The following is a 17415-nucleotide window of genomic DNA, read 5'->3' on the forward strand; positions in this document are numbered from 1 at the left end:
CAAGAAAGTAATCGTTATCGATGGCGATAAGATCCATGTTCGCCTTTGGTCTCCACATCGTCTGGAGCCTTCTCAACAAATACGCATATCCAACGCGCCGGCCCATGACCTTGATGATCAGAGTTTTCCTCCAAGGCGCCCGGATCGCCTCCAGTTCCTCCTGTGTCAGACGAATGGTGGGGCACAAGGGATCATCATCCTGCTCGTCGAAAGATTCCATCGGATCCGTCTCCTCCACATCGCCGGGGCGCTGGAAAGAAGGCACGATCTGGCCAGACACGCTCTGGGCATACGTCCGGCGGGGTGGTGGGATAGCCTGTACTGACGGCGTTGTGTGGACATGTCCATCCGGCGCAATTCCGGCATCTGCTTGCACCATCTCCTCCACCGGGGTCTCATTAACGATTTCAACGTCCGCATGCAACGTCCTCTCCATCGTTGGGCTCGCTGATTGTCCTAAGGGTCTTCCGCTCGATCCTTTCTGCTTCTTCGTGCTCCGTTCAAGGAGATCCCGATCTTCTTCCGATCGTTGGCTAGAGAGAGTTTCCATCCACATTCTTCGTGCTCCGTTCCCCCAAATTAAGGGTGCGTTTGAAAAGTAGGAAAATGACTTTTGAAAAATGTTTTTTTGGAAAATGATGACTTATTTTTCGGAAACTATTTTTCTTTCCAGTGTTTAGCTGCAAAATAGAAAATTGTTTTTGTGTGTTTGGTTCTTTTTTTAGAAAATGAGCAAAATTGTATACTTCATCATTTTGATGGTTATAATAAGAGAGATTTAGCTTGCCTAGGAGGGTATGTAAAATCTTCAAATCTATTTTAATAAAAACAAACAATAAATTTATTAAAAAAAATTTAAAAAAAAAATTGGACTGTTTGGTTTCCAGAAAGGAAAATCAATCGCCGAAAACCAACCAGAGCACTGGTTTGGTTTCCGTGCAGATTTGTTTCTGGCTTGGAAAACAAGAATTTCTGGTTTTCCAAGTCGGAAACCATTACGTTTATGTGGTCGAGACCCACATCCGGAAATGGTTTCCGGTGGGGCGAGAAGTTGGTGAATGTCGGGAAGAAGGCATTGGTGGTCTCTATAGTCTTTATGCGAAGAAGGAGGCATTGGTAGTCTGTGGTCTTGTGCGAAGAAGAAGCGGAAAATGACGTCGTTTTATTTAATGAAAAGAAACGGAATCTGTTTCGCGTCGTTCCGCAAAAAATAACTCTGTTCTTCAGTTTCATTTTGTATACACTACAGTTTCAATTCAACACAACTACAATTTCATTTCGATATAACTACAGTTTCATTCAATATTTATACACTCAAATATATGAAAATGTTATTTAATTTTATTTTATATACACTATAGTTTCATTAAAACACAACTATATGATCATTTTGATATAATTACAGCTTCATTGTACAATATACACTAAAATATGTGAAATGTTATTCAGTTTCATTTTATATATACTGCAGTTTCATTTCACCACAACTGCAGTATCATACTACAGTATCATTTTGATATAACTGCAGTTTCATTTGATAATATAAAAATAATACGTGAGGCCATGTCGGTTTAGATACATTGTAATGTCACTCCGTTAACACTAACAGTGCGCCGTTTCTTTACTTAAAAAAACGACGATGTTTTGATACACGGTGCATAATTGATTATGCACCGCGGTCCACGATATAATGAGTAGATATATTGCTATCCTCTCTCTCTCCTCAAGTCTAGTGGGCTTTGACTAACAGTGGGTTAGCAGGCTATTTGATCCTTTGGGTTTTGGGCCATACGTTTATCTCTTTATTTATTAGGGACCCATCTTGCGCAAATTATGTTATGGACCCGTGTCCACTATGTGCATGGTGGACATAATTTCTATACTGTACATTCATAATTTCTATACTGTAGATTCATAATTTCTAAATTGTAAATTCATAATTTTTATACTGTAGATTTATAAAATCTATATTGTAGATTCATAATTTCTATACTACACATTCATAATTTCTGTACTGTATGAATCTATAATATAAATTTTATGAATCTACAGTATAGAAATTATGAATCTACAGTACAGAAATTATGAATGTGCAGTATAGAAATTATGATTCTACATTATAAATTTTATGAATCTACAATATAGAAATTATGGATCTACAGTATAGAAATTATGAATGTACAACGTGTCCACCATGCACATGGTGGACACGGGTCCATAGCATAGCGCTCCCCCATCTTGTGAATATTATTTTAAGGAGCAAATATCACTTTTGGTCCCACAAGTATTAACAAAATAGCAGTTTTAGTTCATATGTTTAACTATTATCATTTTTTACCCATTACTATTATTTTTGTGCCAAAATTGATTGCACCGGTTATCCCTCCGGCTAAAACATGTCGAATTGTGTAATTTATAAGGATATTTTTGTTCATTCATGTATATAGGCTAATTTCATTAATGTATGAATGGGCAAAAATATACTTACAAAGTAAACATTCTAAAATGTTTTAGCTGAGAGATAACTAGTATGATCAATTTTGACACGAAAACAATAGTCATGGATAAAAATTGATACTAATTAAACATGTGGACCAAAACTGTCATTTTACTAATACTTGTGGGATTAGATTTAATATTTGCTCTTATTTTAAGAGCCTAGTGTACAATTAGTATAAGCCTTATTTTTATCTCTGATTTTAGGGTGGACCTGGTTCATTAAAAGCATCATATTTAATAATATTTGATAGAAAAGTTTTAAATTTTAAAATTAATAAGACATTTATCACAAAACATAGAGCATGCATATACTTTTTTAAAAAAATTATATCGTAATTTTTTATCTCTTTAATTTTAATTACAATAACTAGACCTACAACCATTAAAATAAATAAATAAAAGATTAAACAAACTTAATTGGGGTGTTGACGGGATACGAGGATATGTGTCCATAAAATTAAAAGTACATTAATAAAGTATAATGTACAAACAATTGGAATGGAAAAATAGTATAAATATTAAGGATGAAAACTATCACTCTATCTTTATAGATAGTTGGATATATAAGACCATTTTAATTGCATTGCACTTATTAGTTAAACTCATGGTCTAAAAAATGCTAAGCGCTCGGGGTATCTAGACAACGATTAATCAGCGTGGATTTTTTTAATTTTTAAATTTTTTTAGAGTTTTAAAAGACTTGATGAATTAAGTTCCAGTGCGGGTGAAGGTTTCCTGTATGGTTGTGCAGTGAGTAATGTGCGTGAGTTTTGTACTTAAGATACGTGAGGCTTGTGCTTAAGGTGCATGGGTTTTGTACTCAATATGCGTTGGTGTGTACTTAATGTGAGTAGTTGTTGAAACTTAAGGTGCATGAGTTTTGTGCTTAAGGTGCGTGAGTTTTGTACTTAAGGTACGTGAGTCTTGTGCTTAAGGCGCGTGAGTCTTGTGCTTAAGGTGAGTAGTTGTTGAAACTTAAGATGCATGTCTTTTGTGCTTAAAGTGCGTGAGTTTTGTGCTTAAGGTGCGTGAGAGTTGTGGTTAAGATGCGTGAGTTTTGTGCTTAAGGTGCGTGGGTTTGTGTTCTGAAGGTGTTTTGTTTGTGTGCTTAATGTGCGTGTAATTGTGTACTTAAAGTGCGTCACTTTAATGCTTAGTGTGCGTCCAACCGCACAACCGCACGGGAAGCCCCCTCCCGCACCTGGACCCTTCCCAGACTTGATAATTATAAGTTATTTAATACTTTAATAGTTAATACTAAAATATTAAATATTAACCTAAAAACTTCTAGAGTTTGACCGATTTAGGGTTATTTCGCTCAAAACGATGTCGTTTTGAGTGAAATAACCCATTTAAAAAACAAAGGGATCAATAGCTAATCGACCGACTAGGTGACCTAGTCGGTGCCTAGACGGCTTAATCAGTGCTTAGGAGGCCTAGTCGGAGCCTAGTACGCCTAAGCGGTCAGCGCTTAGGCTGCCTAGACCACCGATTATGGTGATACGCTAGGCGACCAGCCAGCGCCTAGCGCCTAGAGCCTAGGCACCGATTAATCGGTGCTTAGGTGGAATCTTTTCAACACTGGTTAAACTACGCAAATTATTCTGTGGACACGGGATCACATTGAAAGGTGGAACCGGGTCCAAATGGTCACAATTTACCTACTAAATGTTCACAATTTACCATTTAAAAATTCACAATTTGTATACTACGAATACATAATATTAACATTTATGCAATTGATTACCTTGTTATGTATTCACAAGTTCCTTTCAAATATTGTAATCACACAATATTAACATATTATGATTTGATGACAATGTATTGTATTCACAAATTCTCTTCTACACTTGTTATGTGTTTTGACTTAAAAACACAATTTATATTCTAGAATGTCACAATTCAAATATTAAAAATACATAATTTATACGTCATTTAGGACGAGGATCCACCTTGCAAGGTGGACCCGGTCCATCGTATAACAACTCGTTAAACTAGCATGTATACGGACACTTTACGAGGGTAGTGAGTGCACAACTGCACAATAGTAGAATTATAATTATATTAAAATAATTTTAAAATAATAATAAATAAATAACAGAAATCATAGGATCTATATTACTCCGTATATTTTATCAATGTGTATTTATAATAGAGAGCAGGGCCGGTCCTGACCATGGCGTACAAGGCCCCCAATTTTTGGGGGCCAGTTTTGTTTTGTTTTGTTTTTTTGTTTTTGTTTTTTTTTTTATAAATATTTTATTAGATATAATTTATTATCCTTTCAAAAAATAGATATAATTTATTATTTTTTATACTTTTTTTTTTTGAATGCTATTATTTTTTATACTTTATTATTATTACTTTTTTTAAATGAGTTAATTACCGAAATGGTTCCTTGACTATAGTGAAATTACCAATTTGGTCCTTGACTATTTTTTTTTTTTTGACCAATTAAGTCCCTCAACTTTAAAAATCTTAACCAATTTGGTCCTCCGTTTGTTTGACCGTTAACTTGGGACCAAATTGGTAATTCGCTATAGTCAAGGAACCATTTTGGTAATTAACTTTAAGGGTGGGCAATTCGGTTCAGTTTTTTCGAATCGAACCGTACCAAACTAGTTAGATTTGGTAATATACCGAATAACCGAACTGTAATAGATTATTGTATACCGAACGGTTCAGTAAAAACTTGAACCGAACTGAACCGAATACCGTTTGAACTTTGGATTACTATTTTGTTATATATTAGACTTTGGATATGGACTATGTAAACACCATAACACATAATATAGAATTTTTGATAACAAACCGTAAAGAAATCAAATAAAACATTTCTGAGAGATACCTGTGAGAATATGAGCTGAACGACAGAGCAAGCAACAAGGGACTTGGATTTACTTTTTATTTATTTATTTATTTATTTATTTATTATTATTATTATTATTATTATTATTATTATATTAAAAAAAATTAAACGGTATTCGGTTCAGTTCACCTTTTTACCGAACAATTCAGATCATTTTTTTTATCGAACCGTTCGGTATACAAGAATCCAATATCGTTCGATTTTTCGGTATATTACTGAACTAAACTAGTTCGGTACGGTTCGAGAAAACTAAACCGAATTGCCCACCCCTAAAGTTAATTACCAAAATGGTCCCTTGACTATAGCGAAATTAACAATTTGGTCCCAAGTTAACGGTTGACTAACGGTCAAACAAACGGAGGACCAAATTGGTTAAGATTTTTAAAGTTGAGGGACTTAATTGGTTAAAAAAAATAGTCAAGGACTAAATTTGTAATTTCGCTATAGTCAAGGGACCATTTCGGTAATTAACTCTTTTTGAATTCATAGATTGGTCTTAATTGTAATTGAAAATAAAATTTTAGAAGGAATTGACATCAAAATTTTGATGAATAATTTTATATTTAAATATAAACAAAAAGTGGCACTTTTAAATTAACTTTTGAATTGTTTCCTTTCTTTGTTAAATTTTTATACATTATATTTGAACGAAAAATTTAATTAATTTGTATTTTTGTCATAGAATACAATAACTTGAAGTCCAAATGGATTTGAACTCAATTACCTCAGCTATAGAGATTTTGTAGATCTTATTGACTTCTATCTTCATCTTTCAGATGTCTTTTGAGATTATGTTTCTTGCCTTTAGAAATAGAAATCTCTATCATTATAGCAAAATTTAAATATTTAAAAAATCTCCCTCCCTCCCTCCCTATGTTCTTGTCCCCCTTTTATTGTCTTTGTCTTTGCAGTTTACTCCATTATATTTATATTGCATCTCGGAACAAAAACAATGAAGGTCCAAATTAAACTATTAGACAGGGCCCCTATTTTTAATTGAACAGCCCTGATAGAGAGATATTTGTTTAGGTAAATATTGTAAACATAAATTTGTGGTAAATTGAATAAGAGTTAATACCACAAATGGTCCTTTGACTATTGGGATAGTACTCCTTTTAGTCCACGTCTTTCAATTCGACCAAAACACATCCCTCAACTTTCATTTTTTACCACAAATAGTCCTCGGTTAGTCTTTCTGTTGAGTGAGTGTTAAATTTAAGGGTATTATCGTCAATTCAAAAATGCAGTGGAAATGCCTAGAAAGGGGTTCTTTTATACCGGGCATATGACTCAAATGGACCGGTTAACATGAAACCATTTCAAGCATTCTAGAAAGCCCAAGTTTCACACCCATGGAAGCTTGAGGCAAACTAAAAATATGTATTTTCATCAATAAGCTTATTTTTCTATATGATTAATGTTGGGAGCATTTAAAGGGAAAGGCTTCTTTTAGCCTATCCATGTTGTCCCACATTGGAAGAATAGCATCTTATTTCCTTGCTTATATACTCCAAGGCTTTTAAACTAGTTTGAAGTGTTATGAGAAGGGAAAGGAGGTAAACCACGCGCGTGCCGCCGTCGCCACCCATCCGGCACGGCATGCGGTGTGGTGGGGTCACGTTTTGCCCTCAATAATGACCTTGTCCGCACAACTCCATGAAGGAGTGTGCAGAGTTTGTCTATGCCATCTTTGTAGCGCTACAAATGTGAAAGTGAGAGGTGGGGTGATGCTAATCTTCTCCTACACTGTAGTATAAATATGAGCTATCAGAATATTCTGCTACACTGTAGTATAAATATGAGCTATATGAGCTATCAGAATAGGGAAAAACGCAAGAAATACTGTAGTATAAATATGAGCTATATGAGCTATCAGAATAGGGAAAAACGCAAGAAATAGTACTGAGAAATAGTACTGAGAGTACTGTAGTATAAATATGAGCTATATGAGCTATCAGAATAGGGAAAAACGCAAGAAACAGTACTGAGAGTACTGCTACTGGTTTCGAAAATTCTGTGAGCCTGTGTATGCAACATAGCCTGCGAGTTTGTTCTGTTTTGCCGGTCGAAAGCATACGACTCAATCCCTGTATAAATATGAGCTATCAGAATATTCTGCTACACTGTAGTATAAATATGAGCTATATGAGCTATCAGAATAGGGAAAAACGCAAGAAATAGTACTGAGAGTACTGTAGTATAAATATGAGCTATATGAGCTATCAGAATAGGGAAAAACGCAAGAAACAGTACTGAGAGTACTGCTACTGGTTTCGAAAATTCTGTGAGCCTGTGTATGCAACATAGCCTGCGAGTTTGTTCTGTTTTGCCGGTCGAAAGCATACGACTCAATCCCTGGTCGTGAAAATAGTGCAGCTTACAGATTTATGTGTTTAGAAAACCGTACAATATGTGAATCTAGAGATGCAGTTTTCTTTTAACATGTGTTTCCCTTGAAGGGTGCTCTTGAACTAGATACGAATAAATTTCAACATAATCTATCTTTCCCTGATTTCTCATGTAATTCAGAAGAGCCTAGAAGAAGTAAAAGGCCTAGAACTGAGAAAAACTTTGGCTCTGACTTCATAACGTATATGACTGAATTGAAAGATTCAAATGAACTGTGTGATCATTTTATATGTCAACTTGTGTTAGAAGAAGAACCAAAATCCATTCAAGAAGTCATGCGATCGGTAGACGCTACTCTATGGAGAGAAGCAGTCAAAAGTGAGTTAGACTCCATACAGTCTAATCACACGTGGGAAATAGTGGATTTGCCCAAGGGTTGTAAACCCGTAGGCTGTAAATGGATTTTCAAGAGGAAATTGAGACCAGATGGTTCAATTGAAAGATTTAAAGCCAGGCTGGTAGCCAAAGGTTTCACACAGAAATTCGGTGAGGATTACTTCTATACCTATTCACCAATATCAAAGATAGCTACTATACGTGTTCTTTTTGCTTTAGCATCTTTACATAGGTTGATAGTACATCAGATGGATGTAAAAACAGCATTTTTAAATGGTGAACTAGAAGAGGAGATCTATATGGAACAACCCCCCGGATGTGTTGATCCAGGACAAGAAGGAAATGTATGCAGACTTAAAAGATCTCTTTATGGCTTGAAACAAGCCCCTAAGCAGTGGTATGAAAAATTTCATAAAACTTTGTTAGAGCTAGGTTATTCCACTAACCGCTCAGATGCCTGCTTATACACAAAAGAGGTAGAGTCTAGCATCGTAATAATTTGTCTCTATGTAGATGACATGCTTATCTTTAGCTCAAGTATAGGAGCTATAAAAGTGACAAAAAGAACTCTATGTGACAAGTTTGATATGAAGGATCTAGGAGAGGCTGATGTAATACTCGGGATAAAGGTTACAAAAACTGAGAAAGGTTACCTTTTATCCCAAAGTCATTACACGGAGAAACTCCTGAAGAGGTTTGAGATTTATGATGTAACTCCAGCAAAAACCCCCTATGATCCCAGCATCAAATTATCAAAGAACATAGAGGCCAGTGTGTCTCAAGAAAAATATGCAAAGATAATTGGGAGTCTGATGTTCTTGATGAACTATACTAGACCAGATCTTGCATTTGCTGTGAATAAACTCAGTCGGTATACTCACAACCCTGGTATCCCACATTGGGATGCACTGAGAAGGGTACTTCGGTATCTAAGAGGCACAATAGACTGGGGCCTTAACTATAAGGGAGACCCAACTGTGCTCGAGGGGTTCTGTGATGCGAACTGGGTAAAAGACGCTGATGATGTAAGCTCAACTAGTGAATATGTGTTCACTATGTGTGGAGCAGCGATATCATGGAAGTCGACCAAACAATCCTGTATAGCCAGATCAACTATGGAATCAGAGATCATAGCACTAGATCTAGCAAGTCAGGAAGCGGAATGGCTGAGAAATCTTTTGGCAGACGTGCCATTGTGGGGGTGCCCTGCACCTGCTGTTCCTATATATTGTGATTCCCAGACTGCCATCTGTGTTGTGCAAAACAGTGTCTACAATGGGAAACGTAGACACATAAGAGTCAGACATGAGTTTGTACGGAAGTTGATAATAAATGGGGTAATCACAATGGTTTTTGTGAGATCTGAAAGGAATGTTGCAGATCCTTTCACGAAAGGCGGCCTAAATAGAAAGACTATCCTTGATACATCAAGGGAAATGGGTCTAGAACCCGCATGCTCTGTAGCCAATTGTGGTGGTCTACATTGAGGTAGACTTGACAGAGTTGAAGGTCTACACTGGGATAGACCTAACAAGGGATAATTCGGGGTCAAGAGTATGACCTCAAATAATTCAAGGCGACCAAAGCAAATTAAATGCGTTAAGTTCAAACTTTGTCTACTCGATGAGTTCAAGATCAAATTCACTCGCGCGTAGAGAAGTACTTAATGTCACTATGTGACGGTTCAAGTTTTATACACTGGCATGAAAATTAATTTGCTTTGATCGTTTTCAGGCAATGTCAGCATCAGCCTAAATCCCTTTAATGGTGGGGATTGTTGGGAGCATTTAAAAAGAAAGACTTCTTTTAGCCTATCCATGTTGTCCCACATTAAAAGAATAGCCTCTTATTTCCTTACTTATATACTCCAAGGCTTTTAAACTAATTTGAAGTGTTATAAGAAGAGAAAGGAGGTAAACCATGCGCGCGCCATCGTCGCCCGTCATCCTGCGTAGGCATAGCCTCAATCAGTACTGCTACTGGTTTCGAAAACCTCAGTATTGAGGATTCTTCCAGTTTGTTCTGAACTTGTCTTTGTCTTTTTCGTTTCCAAAGCTTTCGTCCATAGTGCAGAAAAAACCCAACAATTAATTGTATTTGAACAACGTTTTGTTTCTTTGGACAGTGGGACCTGTTTGATAGGCAATTTGGAAGGAAATAAATTCTCTAAATGCCTTGAAGAAGAAGGAGGGGATGGAATTGAAGTGTGTTTCTGCATCACCGCCTATTACTGTTTGATTCTTTATACTCTCACCATGCCATTGCGTCACCTGCCTCCTCAGCCGCTTCTGTGAGCACCGTCGCCAGTTGTTCACTGCCATACTCACAACCTCTTGCCGAAAGGATAACCGATGCCGCTTCCCTATTGTTCCTTTTCGTTGCCGAAAGAATTTCTCTCATGATACTCACCACTAAACATCACGACGGGTTTTCACCAGTGTATGCTTTGATTTGACGATTACACACTTAAATTTAGTACCCATTTAACTGAAAAATTAACTTAGGACTATTTGTGGTCAAAAATAAAAGTTGAGGGATGTGTTTTGATCGAATTGAAAATCAAGGACTAGAAGGAATACTAGTTCAATAGTTAGGGAACCATTTGTGGTATTAACTCATTGAATAGTTTATTTCAAGTTTATTTGTATTGATTAGTTATCTACTATCTACTATCTACTTCTACTATATTATATATACTAATAAGAGCCTAAGAGAGTTAGGCCTATAATGGGTAGAAAAAATGACGGTCACAGATTTTAATCAAATGAATGGCTCAGATTGATTGAAAGATTAATCATATTTAAATTTTACACTAAAATTTCCTAAAATACCCACACACCGTTACTAATTCCGTTAAAATTTTAAGAATTGCCGTTAATTCACCATTAACTTACTCATTGATTTCAATAGAAAAAGGTCTTAGGTTCGAATCTCATCCCAATCAAAGTTGGCATAATTAGTACTCTATTTTACTCTTATTAAATTATATAAATAATAATTTAGTAGTTACAACAAAAAATAATACATATGCATTTCTTTAATTTATAATTATGTGTCCACAATGCCTTTATTCAAAAAAAAATCATTATCAATAAATTAACTAAGAGAAATAATTTTATTAGTTATATTGTCTTTATTTTTCTTCAATATAAAAATTTATTATATTCAAATTTATTAATTGATTATATTCGCTATATTATCCTTACAATGTCTTTATTCAGTGAAAAGAAAATTATTAATTATCAATAAATTAATTAAAAGAAATATTTTCATTAGTTATATTGTCTTTTTTTTTTTTTTTCTTGAAAGCTACTGGTTCTATTACATTGTAGTATCTGTTCATATACTTTCTCAACCTACTGAAACACAAAGAACCAATAACGCCTCCACTGAGGCTCGAACTCATAATAATCTTCCAAATGGAAGTCCAACCCGGATACCATTAGACCACATAGTCCTGGTTAGTTATATTGTCTTTATTTTTCTCAAATGTAAAAATTTTTACATTCAAATTCATCAATTGATTATATTCACTATATTATCTATTATCTTTTTTCTGCACTATTTTTCTAATTAAATATCAAAGTTATAATACAAAATAATGCTATATATTTATTTACCAAGTATTTTATTAATACCATGAAAAAATTAAAAAAATATAATTAATAAAGCCAACCATATTAACTACTTGAGAGATTTTGTGACAAAGAGAGTATTCAAATCACACAACAAATTGAAGTGAGAACTACCTCGTAATGTCCTTGTTTGACAATCAGCAGTTAGGGGTTAGCGTTAGCGGATTATACTAGCGGATTTGACCAGCGAATTTATTTAATTATTAACATTGGGTAGAAAAAAAGACCGCCAAATTATTAAATCAAATGAATGGTTCATATTGTTCAGGTTTTAACTTTTTTCTTTTAAGATTTTCTAATTTATCCTTAATTATATGATTATCCATTTAATTTTTCTGTTAATTCACCGTTAGTCTAATTCTAATATTAAAGTCTAATATAGAATTATAACTACACCATTAATCTAATTCTAATATTAAAGTCTTAATAGAACTTAACCACAAATCCTAATGTCGGAATCTCCTCAAACAATATTAGTATATATTTAATATTTTATGCCCTAATTTTTAGTTGTTCTCCCTTATGTCCCGTATTTGGTTTCAACCATACCTATACAATTATTTTATTGACAATTATAATCAATCTTGACTATATTATCTTGCATTTGTAAACTTCGAATTACCTATTTAACCCGCACCGGCTTAGCTCAATGGTTTTGAACCTCGGCGGCGGCAGTGCGGGAATTATGTCCAAAGTGGGCAGATTCCTTGTCCACAATGCTCTGTCGGGTCGGAGTGTGGGGGGCCCTTGGGGTTGGAGACTCAACCTCTGGGAGAAGAATTACCTATTTAAATACGCAAATTCAACCTTCAATTATCTATGCATGAACAATTTCAATATAATCCTGCCTTAATATACTAAGTACTTATTTAAAAAAAAAAACATTGGGCATTATCCCGTAAAAAACTAGTATATATTATAATTGGTAAATGTGTAAGTGGTATTTTATAGTAAATATAATAGGTAAATTATTTTGGTAAATAATGTATTAAAAGTAACTGATTTAGTATTTAGTACTTAACTAATGAAATATTTAATGGTGTAAGGGTAATTTGCTCTGAAAATTTAAACTACAATATTTGTAAGATAGTGTACAATTTGACAAGTATTAAAAACAAGTGGACATAATTTAAAAGTATAACATGTATGGGCTCTTATTACTTACTAGTTTTTACCCCGTGCGATGCACGGCATAAAATTTAAGTAACTTTATTGTTGATAATATTTTAAAAATAATAAAATAAAATATTAATCATGAAATTAAAATTTATTCTGAAATGTATTTTTCTTTAACATTACTAAATTGATTGTTATATGGAACATCACATACTATTAGCATATATTATAAAGAATTGTGTTATAACATACCACATGAGATTTAAAAATTTTACATTAAAATAATTATATACACAAACACACACACACACACACACACACACACACACACACACACACACACTTTTATTAAAAAAATTAAAAAAATTAGGAAATCAAACAATATACAAAAAAAAATTATGAAATTAAATTTTCTTATATATAAAACATTTATTAATATGATTTGCAATTAAAGCCTATAGTACATATACTTGACAATATATAAATAAAAAATACAGTATCATCATCATACATTGAAACTATCTACGAAAATCTTTTCTTAAACATTGCTTAATTATAATAATTATATAGGTACAGCATATATAAATCTAAACTAAATATGAAATATTTCATGACATGAAAGAAAAATAAAATCTGCAATGCTAAGCCCAATAAACATTTAATTATCTATCTATATAACCCAGTTACGTTGCATTTCAGCCCAATACCCGAGCCCATTAACCCAATTATAAAACCTGATTACCGAACCCTAATCCATATTTTTTGACGATTGCGCTTCCGTCTACTCTGTTGCGTTCGTCATTCTCTCTAAAATGTTCACTGACTTACGCGAACCTTCTCTGTTTCCGGCGTTGATTTTAAATCATCGCACGTCCAAGTAATCCACTGCTAAAAATCTTTTCAGATAATTTGACCGTAGCTTTTGGCCGTTGTGGAATTGGTTTCCTCCCCAAATGCCGATCTGAAAAATCGGGTGACCGGAGCAGATCTAAAACAAACTAATAAATACAGTATCATTTTCAGGTAAAACTTATTGTTTAAAACGAAATTAAGAAATACATCATATTTTCTAATTACTTAATATCAGTTCAATAATTATTTGTTTAAACTTATTCGTCTCTCCAATATTATTGTTCATGCAACTGATTTAAATTTTCACATTGGTATTTAATTGGTATTTAATACCTTAAAATGATGCAATTTCATTTAGGCGGGAAATTAATGTAACAAAAAACATTTTGCTATTATATAGAGTAAGATAAGATTAGTCAGATAATTGGATGAATTATCAATTTTAATAAAATAATCATGATTAAATTAAAATTTCCAATTGATTTAAATGACTAAATTAATTTAATTCATGGTTTGGCTAAGTTAATCAATTAGTTCAACTTAAATATATTAGCCCAAACATTACATGTGCCGTATGAGTGGTTTTTGCGGTGTACAAAGTTCGGCGTTACATCTATGTTATTTAACATTTGCAAAAGGGGGTGTCATTTCTACTTTTGGAGAAAGTATTTTGATAATTTCACATGAGAGGCAAATATATGTGTTAATTATTCGGTCAATTTGAGTGGTTAGGAGACGGTCACTTTTCAGCATTTACACGATAGGGTATTTGTCTCACGGAATAGACGGGAAATAAAATAGCATTTTTATGAAATAGGTTCATTTTTTCATTTAGAGCCAGTAACTTTCAAAAAAAAAAAAGTTCATTTTTCCATTTAGTTAGTTTTTAAAATCACATAATAGAATTTTTATGAAATTATAGCTATTCCTTTTGTAATGGAAATAGGCAAATAGTCATTGACTCATCGTCAAACCCCCAATAATATTACTTATTCATGCCTCATCAGGAATAGCTAACTGTATTAAATATGAAAAAAAAAAAAATATTCACTACAAGAATAAAGATATTTAGTGATAAATTATTTGTGACACTTCGTAATTTAGTCACAAATAATATCCTTTTTGTGACCAAAAAAATAATTTGACACTATTGTGTTAGATAATTGTGATAATATTTTTTTGTCACAGATAATATGGTAATTGTGACAAGTAAGTATTTGTTACGAATAAGTTGTCACAATTACTAGAATAATAATGTAGTAATTTATTATTTAATTTTTGTCTTGTTAAGTAGTCATTACCACTTATATTATTTATCATGTGAATTTTGAACTTATTATAGTGATTAGTGAACTATGTTAAAACACAGTGTGTGTTTTTTAAAGTAAAAGTTTCCTCTAGGCTAGTTGTGAATTTATTTTGATATAGTGGTGCAACCATGCAAGAACATTCGTGTACAATGCTTAGTGTAGAGAATGATTTCTTTGTCTCAAATGTTGTAACCTTTCTTAAATTAATTTACTCAATTATTAATATTTATATATCTTAATTGTAGAATAAACTTCAAGAAGAAGGAGAGAAAAATAAAGAAAAGATTTCAACTGCACCCTAACAGACCACTTGTTGAGCATTTTGATTTGGTGTTAAAAAGAAAGTCAAGCTATGCATTTCAATGGCCCACGAGAAGATTCTTCTTCAAGCAGAAATAGAAGCTTCAAAAAAGTGTGAAAAGAATTTAGAAGAAGTTGCAACATTTAAAGAAATTACACAAGCAACTTTAGAGAAACAAGCTGTTGAAATCAAGTAAATTTTGCTCACTTAGCAAGCAATCAAGGGATTCGAAATATGCTAAGCAATCCATCTCCATCAATTACCTCAAGTGAAGAATACTCAAGACATTTTATTTTAAAAAAATTTTATTTGCATTCTGTTGTATTTTTTACAATGTATATTTGTTAGACAATGATGTCTTTTATATATATATATATATATATATATATATATATATATATATATATATATTAATTTGACGAGTAACATTTGTTGAATGAATTATTTTATTTCAAATAATAATTAAATACAAATATTTAATTATGATAAGATTTTAAAATAAATAATTTTATATTGTGTGCATTTGGTTAGCATTAGGTGAAAAAAAATTGTGACCAAGTAATTGTCACTTATAAAAACATTAAAATTGACAATAGTGACGATTACACTGCCACTATTGAAGATGACTACAAGAAATTGAATTGTTGTTACCACTTTTTAGGTCACTGATAATCATTTTTGCGTCAAGAAAAATTATCACAAATAAATACAACTATTGTGACCAAAGTGTTGTCACAATAAAATAATTAATTGCAACGATTTTAGTTGTCAATAGATCATTTTTTTGTAATAACATATGTTGTCACAAATTGTACATTTATTGTGACCACTATTGTTATCACTCAAATACTACTTTTAGTGTAAGTAAATATTGTCACAAAAGCCTTGAGTAATTGTGACAACTTTTCAAAAGTCGTCACTACTACAATAGTGACGGAGGATATAGTGACGACAGGTGACGACTTCAAAAATTGGTCACTAATTTCAATAGTGACCAAAATCGGTAGTTTTGGTGACGACTTCTGTTATCACTAAATGTGAAATTTCTTGTAGTGATTGTGTGTATAATATATACTAGTTTTACACGCGCACTGCATGAATGAGTTAATGCCCAATGTTTATAATTAAATAAATAGTTGAAAGTATATCAATGCAAGATTTTATATGAGAAGTTCATATATAAGTAATTTAATGTCGAATTTGATTATTTAAATATGTAACTCATAGTATATGAATACAATGTAATATAGGAGATTCATTATAATTGTTACTAAAAAAAATTTAAACAGTAACCAAGTATTTTTGTTGCAAAGGGTTCTAATATATTTAATGAATGCACATATATACAAGATCAATGAATGAATCAACGGTTTTAGTCGTTTAGGTGTTTTCCCAAGTGTTCATTTAGTTCATTCATTATTGTTGAATAAATTATTATGGATAAAGAAATTCCTAATTTAATGAATTTAGATGAAGTAGTAAAAATTTAAATTTTTTTAACTATAATGTAACCCAAAGATATTGGACGATCGGTAAATATGATGTAGCCCAAAGATCAAAATGCTAAAGAAAGTGTTTGGTTATTCAACAGTTTGAAGCAACAATTTGTTCCAAGTCACTGAAAATACAAATATTGCAATTTACAATATTTTCATTTAGCGTTTTTAGAATTATTTTCCCAAAGCGCGCGCACACACACACACACACACATATATATATATATATATATATATATATATATATATATATATATATATATATATATATATATATATATATATATATATATTAAAAGTTAAAACTGTAGAGCCATTTCGACTTCTTGAATAACAAGAGCCAGTTTCGCTAGCTCACTGCTTGCACATCAACGGATGGGCAAGCTTATTTTTAAATTGGAGCCTTAAGGCTCCTTTTATAGGAGTCTCAAGGCTCCCATGCCACCTTTCCCACCGATGTGGGAATTGAAAAGTGGCAAAACTAAGGGGAGCCGAACGTTCGGCTCCCCATATGTTTTTTTTTTTAATTTTATTTCTTTTATTAAATTATTACTATTATTATTATTATTTAAATTATTATTATTATTATTAT

At 32.7% G+C, this 17415-nt stretch overlaps 1 long non-coding RNA gene across 1 annotated transcript; it reads left to right on the forward strand.

The window, feature by feature from the left end:
* The first annotated feature begins 784 nt into the window (after positions 1 to 784).
* Positions 785 to 3937, forward strand: LOC109184701. Its single transcript, XR_002054857.1, has 3 exons — positions 785 to 795; positions 2303 to 2307; positions 3807 to 3937. It is a non-coding gene; the product is annotated as an uncharacterized LOC109184701 (long non-coding RNA).
* Positions 3938 to 17415: the final 13478 nt, after the last annotated feature.

The sequence above is a fragment of the Ipomoea nil genome, unplaced genomic scaffold (assembly GCF_001879475.1).
Source record: "Ipomoea nil cultivar Tokyo-kokei standard unplaced genomic scaffold, Asagao_1.1 scaffold1286, whole genome shotgun sequence".
NCBI lineage: Eukaryota > Viridiplantae > Streptophyta > Magnoliopsida > Solanales > Convolvulaceae > Ipomoea > Ipomoea nil.